At 37.9% G+C, this 16,034-nt stretch overlaps 1 protein-coding gene and 1 long non-coding RNA gene across 2 annotated transcripts in view; one reads left to right on the top strand and one right to left on the bottom strand.

Moving 5' to 3' along the window:
- The window catches only part of TMEM167A (transmembrane protein 167A), a 41,661-nt gene that overhangs the window by 12,782 nt on the left and 12,845 nt on the right, over positions 1-16,034 (top strand). The gene's annotated exons all lie outside the window — the stretch shown is intronic.
- Positions 3,939-9,568, bottom strand: LOC122700574. Its single transcript, XR_006342811.1, has 3 exons — positions 9,447-9,568; positions 8,392-8,393; positions 3,939-4,063 (listed from the first exon to the last, which is right to left on the bottom strand). It is a non-coding gene; the product is annotated as an uncharacterized LOC122700574 (long non-coding RNA).

Raw genomic sequence — 16,034 nt, 5'->3', positions numbered from 1 at the left:
AATTAGGATATTAATAACATCCACATCAAATATGAGGATGAAAAAGGTCATCCAAAACAAGAATTTAGTGAATATCAGTGAATTCTTGTTGTTAGCTATTCACAGGAAAGGAACTATGCTGTGTACTTTCTTTTTCATTTTTATTTTATATTGGGGTGTAGTTGGTTTACAATGTTGTGTTAATTTCAGGTGTATAGCAAAGTGATTCAGTTATACATGTACATATTTCCATTCTTTTGCAGATACTTTGTTATGTAGGTTATTATAGGATATTGGGTAGAGTTCCTTGTACTAAACAGTAGGTCCTTGTTGATTATTTTATGTTTATTTTAATCCTAAGCTCCTAAATTATCCCTTGCCCCAATCTTTCCCCTTTGGTAGCCATAAGTTTGTTCTCAAAGTCTGTGAATCTGCTTCTGGTTTGTAAGTTCCTTTGTATCATTTTTTTAGATTCCACATACGAGTGATATCATATAGTGTTTGACTTTCTCTAGCTTCATTTAGTATGACAATCTGTTTAAGTCCATCCAAGTTGCTGCAAATGGTATTATTTCATTCTTTTTAGGGCTGAGTAATATTCCATTGTGCATTTGTACTCGCCTTCTTTATTCATTTCTTTGTCAATGGACATTTAGGTTGTTTTCCTGTCTTGGCTATTATAAATAGTGCAGTGATGAACATTGGGATGTATATGGTTTTCTCCAGATATATGCTCAGGAATGGGATTACTGGAACGTATGATGGTTCTATTTTTAGTTTTTTAAGGAAACTCCTCACTATTCTCCATAGTGCCTGTTCCAGTTTACATTCCCACCAATAGTGTAGGAAGGTTCTGTTTTCTCCACATCCTCTCCAGTATTTATTGTTTGTAGGCTTCTTTATAATGGCCATTTTGACCATGTGAGGAGACCTCACTAGCTTTGATTTACATTTTTCTAATAATTAGCAATGTTGGGTATCCTTCGTGTGCTTTTTGGCCATCTGTATGTCTTCTTTGGAGAAATGTCTGCTTAGATCTTCTGCCCATTTTTTTATTGCATTGTTTGTTTTTTTATATTGAACTGTGTGAGCTGTTGGTATATTTTGGAGATTAAGCCCGTGTTGGTCACTTTGTTTGCAAATATTTTCTCCCATTCTGTGCATTGTTTTTTTGTTTTGTTTTGTTTTTTTTTCTTTGCTGTGCAAAAGCTTTTAGTTTAATTAGGTCCCGTTTGTTTGTTTTCATTACATTACTATAGGAGAGGGATCCAATAACAAAAAACAGTGTGTTGCAATTTATGTCAGAGTGTTCTGCCTGTGTTTTCCTCTAGGAGTTTGATTGTATCCAGTCTTAAATCTAGATCTTTAAACCATTTGAGTTTATTTTTGTTTATGGTATTCTAATATCATTCTTTTACTTGTAGCTGTCCATCTTTCCCAGCACCACTTATTGAAGAGACTGTCTTTTCTGCATTGTGTATTCTTGGCTCCTTTGTCATAGATTAATTGGCCATAAGTGCAGTGGTATATTTCTTGGCTTCCTACCCTCTTTCTTTGATCTATATTTCTGTTTTTGTGCCAGTAACAAGTTTTGATTTCTACCGATTTGTAGTACAGCCTGCAAAGACCCTGATGCTGGGAGGGATTGGGGACAGGAGGAGAAGGGGACGACAGAGGATGAGATGGCTGAATGGCATCACCAACTTGATGGGTATGAGTTGGAGTAAACTCCTGGAGTTGGTGATGGACAGGGAGGCCTGGCGTGCTGCGGTTCATGGGGTCGCAAAGAGTTGGACGCGACTGGACTGAACTGACTGAAGTCACGGAATGTGATTGGTCCACTTCTGTTTCTCTTTCCATGATTGCTTTTGGCTATTCAGGGTCCTTTGAGTTTCCTTACAAATTATAAAGTTTTGTGTTCTAGTTCTGTGAAAAATGCCATTCATAAGTTGATAGGGATTGCATTGAATATGTAGATTGACTTCCGTAGGATAGTCAGAGTGCATATCTTTTCTATCCTTAATTTGATTTATTGCTAAGTATTTTTTACTCTTTTTGATGCAATGGTAGAGGGAACTGTTTGTTTATTTCCCTTTCTGATCTTTCAGAATGAAAGAAATTGTTGTGTATTAATTCTTTATCCTGCAGCCTTATTGAATTCATTGATGATCTCTAGTACTTTTCTCATAGCCTGTTTGTGATTTTCTATGTGTAATACCGTGTCATCTGCAAACAGTGACACATCACATATTTTCCAGTCTGGATTCCTTTTATTTCTTTTTTTTCTCTGATTGTCGTGGCTAGGACTTCCAAAACTATGTTTAATAAAAGTGGCGAGACTGAACTTCTTGTCTTGTTCCTGATCTTGGAGGAAATGCTTTTAGCATTTCACCATTGAATATAATGTTACCTGTAGGTTTGACATATATGTCCTTTATTATGTTGAGGTATTTGCCCTCTATGTCCACTTTCTGGAAAGTTTTTATCAGAAATAGATGTATAATTTGTTGAAAGCTTTTTGTGCACCTATTACATGATCCTCTGGTTTTTATTCTTCAGCTTGTTAGTGTCACACTAATTTGGGAATATTTATAATTCCTTACATCCTTGAAATCCACTTGGTCACAGTGTATGATCCTTTTAATGTGTTGTTGAATTTGGTTTACTAGTATTCTGTTGAGGATTTTTGAGTCTGTGCATGAATGATAATGGCCTATAATTTTGTGTGTGTGTGTGTGTGTGTAGTATCTTTGTCTTGTTTTGGTATCAGAGTGAGTGAAAGTGAAGGTCGCTGTCCAACTCTTTGCAACCCCATGGACTATACAGTTCATGGAATTCTCCAGGCCAGAATAGTGGAGTGGGTAGCCTTTCCCTTCTCCAGGGGATCTTCCCAACCCAGGCATCAAACCCAGGTCTCCCACATTACAGGTGGATTATTTAGCAGCTGAGCCACAAGGGAAGCCCAAGAGTACTGGTGTGGGCAGCCTTATCCCTTCTCCAGTGGATCTTTCCAGCCCAGGAGCTGAACTGGGGTCTCCTGCACTTTAGATGGATTCTTTACCAACTAAGCTATCAGGGAAGCCCATCAGAGTGATGGTGACCTCATAGAATGAGTTTGGGAGGATACTTTCCTCTGCAATATTTCAGAATAGTTTCAGAAGGATAGGTGTTAACTCTTCTGTAAATGTTTGATAGAATTTGCCTATAAAGCCATTTGGTCCTAGACTTTTGTTTATTGGGAGTTTTTTAATAACAGTTTCAATTTAATTACTTGTGTTTGGTCTGTTCATATTTTCTATTACATTTCTTCCTAGTTCAGTCTTGGAAGGTTATATCTTTTTTAAGTCTTTGTCCTTTTCTTCCAGGTTGTCCATTTTATTGGTATATAGTTGTTCATAGTAGTCTCTTATGATCCCTTGTATTCAGCCTTCTTTATGGTCCAGCTTTCACATCTGTACGTGACTACTGGAAAAACAAAGTGATGTCTCTGCTTTTAATAAGCCATCTAGGTTTGTCAGACCTAGGTAGAAGCAGTGACAGATTTCCTCTTCTTGGGCTCTAAAATCACTGTGGGTGGTGACTGCAGCCATGAAATCAAAAGATGATTGCTTCTTAGCAGGAAAGTTATGACAAACCTAGACAGTGTTGAAAAGCATCAGAGGATGAGATGGCTGGATGGCATCATCAATGCAGTGGACATGAACTTGGACAAACTCTGGGAGATGCTGAAGGACACGGAGGCCTGGTGTGCTGCAACCCATGAGGTCGTGAAGAGTTGGACACGACGGGGCAACTGAATAAAAACAGCTAGGTTTGTCATAGCTTTTCTTCCAAGGAGCAAGTGTCTTTTTAATTTTGTGGCTGCAGTCACCGTACACAGTGGTTTTGGAGCCCAAGAAAATGAAGCCTGTCACTGTTCCCACTTTTTCCCCATCTGTTTGCCATTAAATGATGGGACTGTATGCCATCATCTTAGTTTTTTGGATGTTGAGTTTTAAGCCAGCTTTTTCACTCTCTTTCACCTTCATCAAGAGGCTCTAGTTCTTCTTCACTTTTTCCCATTAGTGTGACATCATTTGCAAATCTAATGATGTGTTCTCCCGGCAATTTTGAGTCCAGCTTGTGCTTCATCTGCCCCGAATTTCACATGATGTGAACATTTCACATTTCCCTGTCCTTCCCTGTCTCCCAGAGTTTGCTTAAATTCATGTCCATTGAGTCAGTGATGCTATCTTACCATCTCATCCTCTGATGCTTTCTTCTCCTTTTGCCTTCAGTCTTTCCCAGCATCAGGGTGTTTTCTAGTGAGTCAGCTCTTTGCATCAGGTAGCCAAAGTATTGGAGCTTAAGCATCAGTCCTTTCAATGAATATTCAGGGTTGATTTCCTTTCAGATTGACTGGATTTTATCTCCTTGAAGTCCACAGGACTCTCAAGAGTCTTCTCCAGCACCACAATTCAAAAGCATCAATTCATGTGAATGTATGGCAAAACCACCACAATATTGTAAAGTAATTAGCCTCCAATTAAAAGAAAAAGAAAAAAAAAAAAGCATCAATTCTTTGGCATTCAGCTTTCTTTATGGCCTAACTCTCACATCCTTACATGACTACTGGAAAAATCATAGCTTTGACTATACAAGCCTTTGTTTGCAAAATGATGTCTGTGCTTTTTAATACAATATCTAGGTCTGTTATAGCTTTCCTTCCAAGGAGCAAGTGTCTTCTAATTTCTTGGCTGCAGTCACCATCAGCAGTGATTTTGGAACCCAAGAAGATAAAATCTGTCACTGTTTCCACTTTTTCCCCTTCAATTTGCCATTGAGTGATGGGACTGGATGCCATAGTTTTTTCTGAATACTGAGTTTTAAGCCAGCTTTTTTACTCTCCTCAAGAGGCTCTTTAGTTCCTCTTCACTTTTTGCCATTAGAGGGATATCATCTGAATATCTGAGGTTGTTGATATTTCTCCTGGCACTCTTGATTCAAGCTTGTCATTCATCCAGCCTGGTATGTCACATGATGTACTCTGCATGTAAGTTAAATAAACAGAGTGATATTGTATAGCCTTTTCGTACTCTTTTCTCAGTTTTGAACCAGTCAGTTGTTCCGTGTAGAATTCTACCTGTTGCTTCTTGTCCTACATACAGATGTTTCAGGAGACAGCTAAGGTGGTCTGGTATTCTCAGCTCTTTAAGAATTTTCCAGTTTGTTGTGATCCACACAGTCAAAGACTTTAGCATAGTCAATGAAATAGAAGTAGATGATTTTCTGGAATTCCCTTACTTTTTTTATGATTCAACAAATTTTGGCAGTTTGATTTCTAGTTCCTCTGCCTTTTCTAAACCTAGCTTGTACATCTGGAAATTCTTGGTTCACATACTGCTGAAGCCTAGCTTGAAGAATTTTGAGCATTACCTTGCTAGCATGTGAAATGAGCGCAATTATATCATAGTTTGAACATTCTTTGGAATTAGAATGAAAACTGACCTTTTCTGGTCCTGTGGCCAGTGCTGACTTTCCAAATTTGCTGACATATTGAGTGCAGCACTTTAACAGCATCATCTTTTAGGATTTGAAATGGCTCAACTGGAATTCCATCACCTCCACTAGCTTTGTTCGTAGTAGGTTTTCTGAGGCCCACTTGACTTTACTCTCTAGAATGGCTGGCTATAGGTCAGTGACCATACCATTGTGGTTATCTGGGTTATTAAGACCTTTTTAATATGGTTCTTCTGTACATTCTTGCCACCTCTTAATCTCTTCTGCTGCTTTTTTCATCCTTACCATTTCTTTCCTTTGTTGTGCCCATCCGTGCATGAAATGTTCCCTTGATATCTCTAATATTCTTAAAGAGATCTTCAGACTTTCCCATTCTGTTGCTTTCCTCTATTTCTTTGCATTGTTTACTAAAAAAGTCTTTCTTATCTCTCCTTGCTATTCTGGAACTCTGCATTCAGTTGGGTATATCTTTCCCTTTCTCCTTTGCCTTTCACTTCTCTTTTCTCAGCTATTTGTAAGGCCTCCTCAATCACTTTGTCTTCTTGCATTTCTCTTTATTGGGGATAGTTTTAGTCATCACCTTCTATACAATGTTATGAACCTCCATCCATAGCTCTTCAGGCACCCTGTCTACCAGATCTAATGCCTTGGATGTATTTGTCACCTCCACTGTATAATCATAAGGGATTTGATTTAAGTCATACCTGAATGGTCTAGTGGTTTTCCCTACTTTCTTCAATTTGAGCTTGAATTTTGCAATAAGGAGCTGATGATCTGAGCCATGGTCAGCTTCAGGTCTTAATTTTGCTGACTATGTAGAGCTTCTCCATCTTCAGCCAAAAAGAATATAATCAATCTGATTTTGGTATTGACCATCTGGTGATGTCCATGTGTAGAACTGTCTCTTGTGTTGTTGGAAGACTGTGTTTGCTATCATCAGTGTGTTTTCTTGGCAAAACTCTGTTAGCCTTTGCACTTCTTCATTTTGTACTCCAAGGCCAAACTTGCATTTTACTTCAGGTATCTCTTGACTTCCTACTTTTGCATTCCAGTCTTCTGTCATGAAAAGGACATCTTTCATTGGTGTTAGTTCTAGGAGGTCTTGTAGGTCATCATAGAATCGTTCAAGTGGGCTGAATATGTACCCATAGTTTCCTGTATGAAAATAATTATTAAAACAGTAATTATAAATCAATTTTACCTTATTCAGCCCATAATAGTAACACTTTGAAAGTTTGAGAAATTCAGGAAAGTTGAGAATTAGGTGAAAAACGTTTGAGAGAGAGCACTGCATTATCTCCTCTTCCTTACATAAAGTCTTAACCTAGTACAGATATACTTATTGTGAGTCTTATTTCTTGTTTTTCCCATCACTTAGCATTGTACAGGAGGATTTTTTGTCCTTAAAATATTGGCAAATAGCATGTATAGTTTTCTTAATGTTTTGAATAGTTTGTAAATTAAATCATTAAAAATGTGTAAAAGATTAAAAAAATATTATGACAGTTTCTTTTTTTAGGATCCTCCTGGTTATTCTTCCTATTTTTCTATATGTACTTTAAAATCAGTTGTCAACTTCAAAAATAACTTGTTGCTGTTGGGTTCACTTTAAATTTACAGATTAGCTTTACAGTGCTGCTATAAAAACCTGGTATCCCACCCATTCAACTTTTGTGTGCTTTAGTATGTTTTAAGGCTTTGTCAATTTTGGTCTTTAATGCCAGTATTACAGATTTCTTATTAAGATTGTTCCTATATGTTGAATATTTTAGCTTTTTGTTCTAATTGCTATTATAAATGGAATCCTTTTTCTACTGGTTGATGTTATAATTATGCAGTGTATCAATTTAAATATTATGTTTCTATCCACCTTACTCAGTTTGAATTCCCTTATGATCTATAATAATTTTTCTCTACATTCTTTTGGGCTTTTTAGAGTAGCACTTATTTTCGAGCAACAATTTCATCTTAGTCTTTTTTTAATAACTCTTATCTGTCTAACTCCTCACTTTTCAAGAAGTACTTTCTACTTAATTGAAGTATGATTTGATTTACAATATTCTGTCAGTTTCAGGTGTTCAGCAAAGGGAATCAGATATACTTTTCAGATACTTTTTCCATTATATGTTATTATAAAATATTGAATATAATTCCCTGTGCTATACAGTAAATTCTTATTGCTTATCTATTTTGGTATAATAATGTATATCTGTTAATGCTATACTCCTTATTTATCCCTCCCCCCCTCCCCTGGCCCTTTAGTAAGCATAAGTTTGAGTTCTGTGTCTTTGAGTTTTTTTCTGTTTTGTATATAGATTCATTTTTATTATGTTTTACATTACGTATATAAGTGATATCATATGATATTTGTCTTTCTCTGACTTAAACGTTGCTTAGTGTAATGTACTCCAGGTATTTTTGTTTTGCTGCAAATGTGTGTATGTCACATCTTCTTAAACCAATCCTCTGTTGATAGGCACTTGGATAGTTTTCACCACTTGGCTAATATACAGTGCTACTATGAAAGTGAGGTCTTTTGAAATTGTAGTTTTCATATTTTCCTGATATATGCCAAGGAGTAGGATTGCTGGATCACATGGTAGGTCTGTTTTTCCTTTTTAAAGGAACCTTCATACTGTTTTCCATAGTGGCTGCACCAATTTACATTCCCAGAAACTATATAAGAGGGCATCCTTTTCTTCACACCCTCTCCAACATTTGTTATTTGTAGACTTTCTGATGAGAGTTATTCTGACCAGTGTGAGGTAATACATGATACATCATTGTGGTTTTGGTTTGCATCTCTCTAATAATTAACCTTGTTAAGCATTTTTTAATGTACCTATTGGCCATCTGAATGTACCTATTTGGAGAGATGCTGGATCATTGAAAAAGCAAGAGTTCCAGAAAAACATCTATTTCTGCTTTATTGACAAATGCCAAAGCTTTGGACTGTGTGGATCACAATAAACTGTGGAAAATTCTGAAAGAGATGGGAATACCAGACCACCTGACCTGCCTCTTAAGAAACCTGTATGCAGGTCAGGAAGCAACACTTAGAACTAGACATGGAACAACAGACTGGTTCCAGATAGAGTTCTTCAAGGCTGTATATTGTCACCCTGCTTATTTAACTTCTGTGCAGAGTACATCATTAGAAACGCTGGGCTGGAGGAAGCACAAGCTGGAATCAAGATTGCTGGGAGAAATACCAATAACCTCAGATATGCAGATGACACCACCCTTATGGCAGAAAGTGAAGAAGAACTAAAGAGCCTCTTGATGAAAGTGAAAGAGGAGAGTGAAAAAGTTGGCTTAAAGCCCAACATTCAGAAAACTAAGATCATGGCATCTGGCCCCATCACTTCATAGCAAATAGATGGGGAAACAGTGGCTGACTTTATTTTTGGGGGCTTCAAAATCACTGCCGATGGTGATTGCAGCCATGAAATTAAAAGATGCTTACTCCTTGGAAGCAAAGTTATGACCAACCTAGACAGCATATTAAAAAGCAGACATTATTCTGTCAACAAAGGTCCATCTAGTCAAGGACTGCAAGGAGATCCAACCAGTCAATCTTAAAGGACATCAGTCCTGGGTGTTATTGGAAGAACTGATGATGAAGCTGAAACTCCAATATTTTGGCCCCCTCATGCGAAGAGCTGACTCATTTGAAAAGCCCCTGATGTTGGGAAAGATTGAGGGCAGGAGAAGGGGACGACAGAGGATGAGATGGTTGGATGGCATCACCGACTCGATGGGCATGGGTTTGAGTAAACTCCGGAAGTTGGTGATGGACAGGGAGGCCTGGCGTGCTGCAGTTCATGGAGTCACAAAGAGTCAGACACGACTGAACTGAACTGTTTAGCATTTTTTTGATTGAGTTGTGTGTTTTTTCACTTGAATTGTGTGAGCTGTTTGTATATTTTTTGTATTAACCCCTTGTAGGTCTCACCCAGTGCAAATACTTTCTCCCATTCCATAGGTTGTCTTTTTGTTTTATTGATAGTTTCCTTAGCTGTGCAAAAGTGTTTAAGTTTGATTAGGTCCCATTTGCTTGTTTTGCTTTTATTTCTTTTGCCTTGTGAAACTGATCTTAAAAAAATACTGCTACAATTTATGTCTGAGAATATTTTGCCTGGGTTCTCTTTTTATGGTGTCATGTCTTATTTATATTTATATTTAAGTCTTTAATCCACTTTGAGTTTATTTTTGTCTACGGTGTGAGGGAGTGTTCAATTTCAATTTCATTGATTTTTGTATAGCTGTCCAGCATTCCCAACAACACTTGTTGAAGAGATTGTCTTTTCTCCATTATATATTCTCACTTCCTTTGTCATCAGTAAATTGACTGTGGATGTATGGGTTTACTACTGGGTTCTCTATTCTGTCCATTGATCAAATGTCTATTTTTGTAATGATAGGATGCTGTTTTGATTATTGTAGCTTTGTGTATTCTTGTCTGAAGTCTGAAAGGGTTTAGGCTTCCAGCTTTGTCCTTTGTCCTCAGGATTGCTTTGGAAATTCTGAGTCTTACGTGGTTCCTTGTAAATTTTAGGGTTATTGTTACCAGTTCTGTGAAAACTGTCACAGGTGTTTTGATATGGATTCCATTAAATCTATAGATTGCTTTGGGTAGCATGGCTATTTTAACAATGTTAATTCTTCCAACCCAAGAGCATGTGATATCTTTCCATTTCTTTGAGTTGTCTTTAGTTTCCTTTAGCAGTGTTTTATAGTCTTCAGCATATAAGTTTTTCAGTGACTTGGATAAATTTATTCCTAGCCTTTATTTGGGGGAGGGAGGATGCAATTTTAAAGAGGATTGTTTTTTACTTTCTCTTTCTGATAGTTCATTGTTAGTGTAAAGAAATGCAACTGACTTCTGTATATTAAACTTGGATCCTGCTACCATGCTGAATTTATTTACTAGTTCTAACAGGTTCTGTATGGAGACTTTAGGGTTCTTTGTCATCTGCAAACAGAGATAGTTTTACTTCTTCCCTTCCATTTTGAATGCCCTTTATTTCTTTTCTTTGTCTGATTGCTGTAAGTAGGGTTTTCAACACTGTTGAATAGAATTGGTAAGAGTGAGCATCCTTCCCTTGTTCCTGAATTTAGTAGGAAGGCTTTCAGCTTCTCAGCATTGAGAATTGTTGCCTGTGAGTTTGTCCTAAATATATTTTATTGTGTTGAGATGTTTCCTCTATATCTAGTTTTATAGTTTTTATTATGGAAGGATGGTGCATTTTGTTTGAATTCATTTTCTGTGTTTATTGAGGTGATCATGTGATTTTTATTCTTCAGTTTGCTCACATTGAGTGATTTTTGAATATTGAAAAACCTTTGCATCCTTGGGGTAAATCCCACTTGATCATGGTGTTCAGTCCTTTTAATGTATATTGGATTCAGTTTGCTAATATTTTGAGTATTTTTGTATCTATATTCATCAAAGATATTCGTTTGTTATTTTCTTTTTTTGTAGTGTCTTTGTCTGGCTTTGGTATCAAGGTGATAGTGGTGTCATGGAATGAATTTGGTAGCATTCTGTCCTTTTCAGCTTTGGGACTAATTTTAGATTAAGTGCTTCCTTGTATGTTTGGTAGACTTTCTCAGTGAAGCTGCCTAGTCCTGGGCTTTTGTTTGCAAAGAGAATTTTTATTACAGGTTTTCTTTCACTTGATCAGTCTGTTCAAGTTATGTTCACTCCATTTCAGCAGGCTTTGTGTTTCTATAAACTAATCCATTTCTTCTGGGTTGTCCAATTCATTGATATATAATTGTTTATATTTTTATGATTTTCTTATATTTCTGTGGTATCAGTTGTAATTTCTTCTTTTCCATTTCTTTTTTTTTTTTTTTTCCATTTCTTATTTTGTTTATTTAGGCCCTCTCTCTTTTCTTGATAAACCTGGCTAGATTTTGTAGATTATGTTTGACTTTTCAAAAACCTTGCTCTTAATTTTACTGATCTTTTCTACTGTACTGTTTTTAATGTCTATTTTATTGTCTTCTGATCTTTATTATTTCCTTCCTTTAGGTGACTGGGGTTTGTTTGTTCTTCTTCTGATTGTTTTAGGTGGCAGTTAGGTTATTTGTTAGAGATTTTTCCTGTTTCTTGAGGAAGACCTGTGCTTCTATGCACTTTATTCTTAGAACTGCTTTTGCTGCATTCCATAGATTTTGTAAGGGTGTGTTTTCATTTGGGGGCTGCCCTGGTGGCTCAGTGATAAAGAATCCACATGCCAATGCAGAAGACACTAGTTTGATCCCTGAATTGGGACGATCCTCTAGAGAAGGAAATGGCAACCCACTCCAGTATTCTTGCCTGGAAAATCCCATGAACAGAGGAACCTGGCAGACTACAGTCTATGGGGCTTCAAAGAGCCAGACACAACTTAGTGACTGAGCATACACGTTCTCAAAGAGCCAGACACAACTTAGTGACTGAGCATACACGTTTTCCTTGTCATTTGTTTCAAGGTTTTTTGTTTTTTTTTCTTTTACTTCATCATTGTAGCACGTTGTTTAGTCTTCATATGTTTGTTCTTTTCCTTTTTTTCTTCCCCCCTGTGGTTGATGTCTACTTTCACACCATTGTGGTCAGAAAAGATGCTTAAGATAATTTCTGTGCTCTTAAATTTGTTAAGGCTTGTTTTGTGATCTTGTATGTGGTCTGTCCTAGAGAATGTTTCATGTGTGCTTATTTAAAAAAAAAAGTATGTTCTGATTTTTGGAGATGTAGTGTCTTGTAGATATCAAGTCCCACTGGTCTGATGTGTCATATAGGGTATCTGTTTCTTTACTGATTTTCTGTCTGAAAGATCTGACCATTGATGTATATATGTAATTAGTATAAGACCCTCTGGTTGTTTTCATCCATTTATTATTATATAATGTCCTTCCTGCCTTTCTTTATGGACTTTAAGTCTCCTTTGTCTAATATGAATACTGCTACCACCAATTTCTTATCATTTCCAATTCCATGAAATATCTTTTTCCATCTACTAACTTTCAATCTGTATGTTCTTAACCCTGAAGTGAGTCTTTTGTAGGTAGCATATTGTAGTGTCTTGTTTTTCATCTAATCTGCCTCTCTTTGTCTTTAGATCAGGTCATTTAGTCCATTTACATTTAAAGTAGTTCTTGATGAATGTGTACTTATTGCCATTTTCAACCTTGTTTTCCAGATGCTTTTGTACTTTGTTGATTTCTTCTTCTTGTTTTTTTCTTTTATGGTTTGTTGGTTTTCTTTTGTATTATGCTTAATTTCCTTTTGTTTGATTTTTGTGAATCTAGTGTATATTTTTAATTTGTGGTGAACCAGGTTTTTAAGTATATTGACACATAACTATGTCTACTTGCATTTTATCATTTTTTTCTTGTTTTTAATCAATGTACTGGCTTATTTAAATGATCTTAATCCTTTTATATGCTTGCCTTTCCTATTGTAATTTCCCCTTTCCTATTAAGTCTTGCTTCTTTTCTCTTTAGAGAAAACCTTTCAATATTTCTTCTAGGGTAGGTTTAGAATTGCTGTATTCTTTTAATTTTTGCTTGTCTGAGAAATTCTTTATCTTTCTATTCTAAATGATAATCTTGCAGGGTTTAGTATGTTGTAGGTTTTTCTCTTTCAGAGCTTTTTGAGTATGTCATGCTTCTGGCCTACAGAGTTTCTGCAGAGAATTCAGCTGATAGCCTTATGGTGTTTCTCTTGAATATGACTCTTTGGTTTTCTCTTGCTACTTTTAGACTTCTGTCTTTGTCTTTAATTTTTGCCATTTTAACTATGATATGTGTTGATGTGGATCTGTTTGCTTTCATCTTTTAGGGGACCTTCTGTGCTTCCTGTACCTGAGTATCTATTTCTTTCTTTTGGTTTGGGAAGTTTTTAGCCCTGATTTACTCAGTCCCCTTTTATTTCTCTTCTTCTTGGACCCCTGAATTGTGAATGTTGTTACAGTTAATGATACACCAGATGGACTTCTCTGAAGGCTCAGTGGTAAAGAATCCACCTACTGATGCAGGAGATGCAGGTTTGATCCCTGGATCAGGAACATTGACTGGAGAAAGATTTGGCAACCTGGTATTGTTACGTGGGGAATCCCACGGACAGAGGAGCCTAGTGGGCTACAATCCGTGGGGATCGCAAGAGAGTTGGACGTCATTAGTGACTAAATGACAACAACAACACAATGACATAGCAGAGGTCTTTTGTTTATATTTTTAGGATTTTTGTCTTCAGCTGTTCTGATTGAGTGATTGCCATCATTCTGTTCTCCAGATCACTTATTTGTTCTTCTCTGTAATTTAGTCTGTTGTTGATTGCATCTAGATTGGCTCTTATCTTAGCAATTGTATTGTCTACCTTTGATTGGTTCATGCTTATAGTTGCTAGTTCCTTGTTACAATGATCTGAATTTCTATCAGTTATCTTTTTTAATTCCTATAACATTTTTCTTCCTTTTTGAACTGAGGGTCTGGGAGACTGGTGGGGGCTGTTTTATTTCTTTCAGGGGAATTTCTCTTGTTCTTTTAAATCTGAGTAGTTCCTCTGCTTTTTCATCTTTCTTAACTTCATTTGTCTCTATGAATTTAAGAAAAACAGTTCTCTACTATGGATTTGAAGGTGTGTTTTTAATATGGGAGCATCCCTTTATAGTCTGTGTGAGTGCAATATTTTTGACAGCTGCAGTTCTGCCCATAAGCAGCCCAAAATTGCTTCTCTTTTTCCATTGTGTTTGTCCCAGATATAGTGCTAAGCTGTAGGCTGTGGTGCAGAGTGGACTGTTGCTGGGGGCCAGGGCACTGTGGCTGCATGAATCAAGATGATTGTGCTGTTTCCTGGGACCTCAGCTGCCTCTGTGGCAGGCCTCTCTCAGGACCTGTCGACCTCAGATCCAACTGCAAGCAGAGTTGGGAAGTGGGTGGACATGGAGCACCGAGTACTCCTCCACAGGGGCTCTCTACTGCAGACATGCCTTTCTGTGCACATCACAGTCCACCAAGTACCACTGCCAAAACCCAGACCCACCCGCCCACTGCTTTCCCCTTTACCCCCACCTCCACTCGCGGGTGCTTCAGACTGATCTCAGGTGGCTTCAGCCTGCAGCAGCTTGAAGCAGGGCTTGAGATCCCACCCAGAGACTGAGGCCAGGGTGTGGCAGTGAGAACACCAGTCCTAGCCATTAGACCAGTGGTCAGTGACAAGGCCCTAGCCCTTCAGCTTTGCAGAAAAGAATGCCCACAGAGTTGGAAAGTAGTGAAACAAGTAAAGTATTTGTTAAAAGGGGAAAAAAAAAGAGTACAGTATGTGTGGATAGACACACGGACAGACTTCAGAGAGGTGCTGAGTCACATCCTCATGGCAGTTTGAATTACTTTTATGGGGTAATTTCTTCGGGTTTCTTTTGGCCAGTCATTTTGATTTGCCTGGTTCACAGTCTATATTTGGTATATCTCAGGATCCTCCCATGTATGAGCACACATCTCTTAGCCAAGATGACTTCTACCAAAAAGGCAGATGGGTAGAATATCCCTTGACATCACTCCTGCTTTGACCTCCAGGGAGCCTTTCTGCAGGAATGTGGTCAAGGAGGTCTCATGACTCCCTAAATGAGAAATGAATGAGAAGCTGAATGAGAAATATGTGGTCTGGGCAGGGCCCAGCCTCCTCCCTTATTTGTGCTGCTATTCTCGTCTTGGAGTTTCAGTCCATAGGCAGTGAATCTCTAGTTGCTTTACTCTGGTGGGTGCCCGTCTTCCTCCTGCCTTGGGACTGTGGGCTCTGTAGCTAGACCAGGAACACAGTCCAGACCCTGAGAGCTGGCTCCTTGCAGCTATTAATAGATGGAGTCCTCCTGCAGAGCATATCTGCCAAGATTCACTGCTTAGCTGCTGTACATATTTGTAGCCCAACCTGATTCACACTCTGACTGGGAATGTGGTGAGGTGCAGCCATCAGCACCAGTCTGTCTCCACCCTGATTGTTAGCGGGCCAGCATGCGCACATTCCGATCAAGTCTAGGCCCCTGAGACCCCTCTGTCTGTCCCAGCAGGCAAGGATGCTTCCCAAGCCTACCTGGGTAGACCCTTTCTCCTTTACACATGCCTACCAGAGGCATCTTGATGTCCCATCTTGATGCTTTTTTTCTTCCCTGTCCTACCTGGTTACATGGAGATCTTTCTTGCAGCTTTTTTATATAGGAGATCTGCCCATTTCCAGTTGGTTTTCTGTGAGAATTATTCCACATGTTGATGTGTTTTGTTGGTGAAGGTGAGTTTCACATCCTACTACTCCACCATCTTGATCCCCCTCAGGAAGAACTTCTGAATCTACTAAGTAAACATATTGTTGGCTGCTGTGTGAGACTGATATATTTTAGCCACCTGTGTATATAATAGAAAAGTTGTTCTTTATTGTATGTACAGTAGTATTCCTCTACTTTTAAAAAATTGTTTTATTTATTCCACCATCTCTGATCGGGCTCCCACTGTGTGACTGATGGATAGTTAGGTGCTGGAGATTCAGTTTGTCTACTCTTTAGGGATGCTGC

This window comes from Cervus elaphus, chromosome 9 (genome assembly GCF_910594005.1).
Source record: "Cervus elaphus chromosome 9, mCerEla1.1, whole genome shotgun sequence".
NCBI lineage: Eukaryota > Metazoa > Chordata > Mammalia > Artiodactyla > Cervidae > Cervus > Cervus elaphus.
The sequence above is the reverse complement of the archived record's forward strand: the minus strand, read 5'-3'. Positions and strand labels throughout refer to the sequence as shown.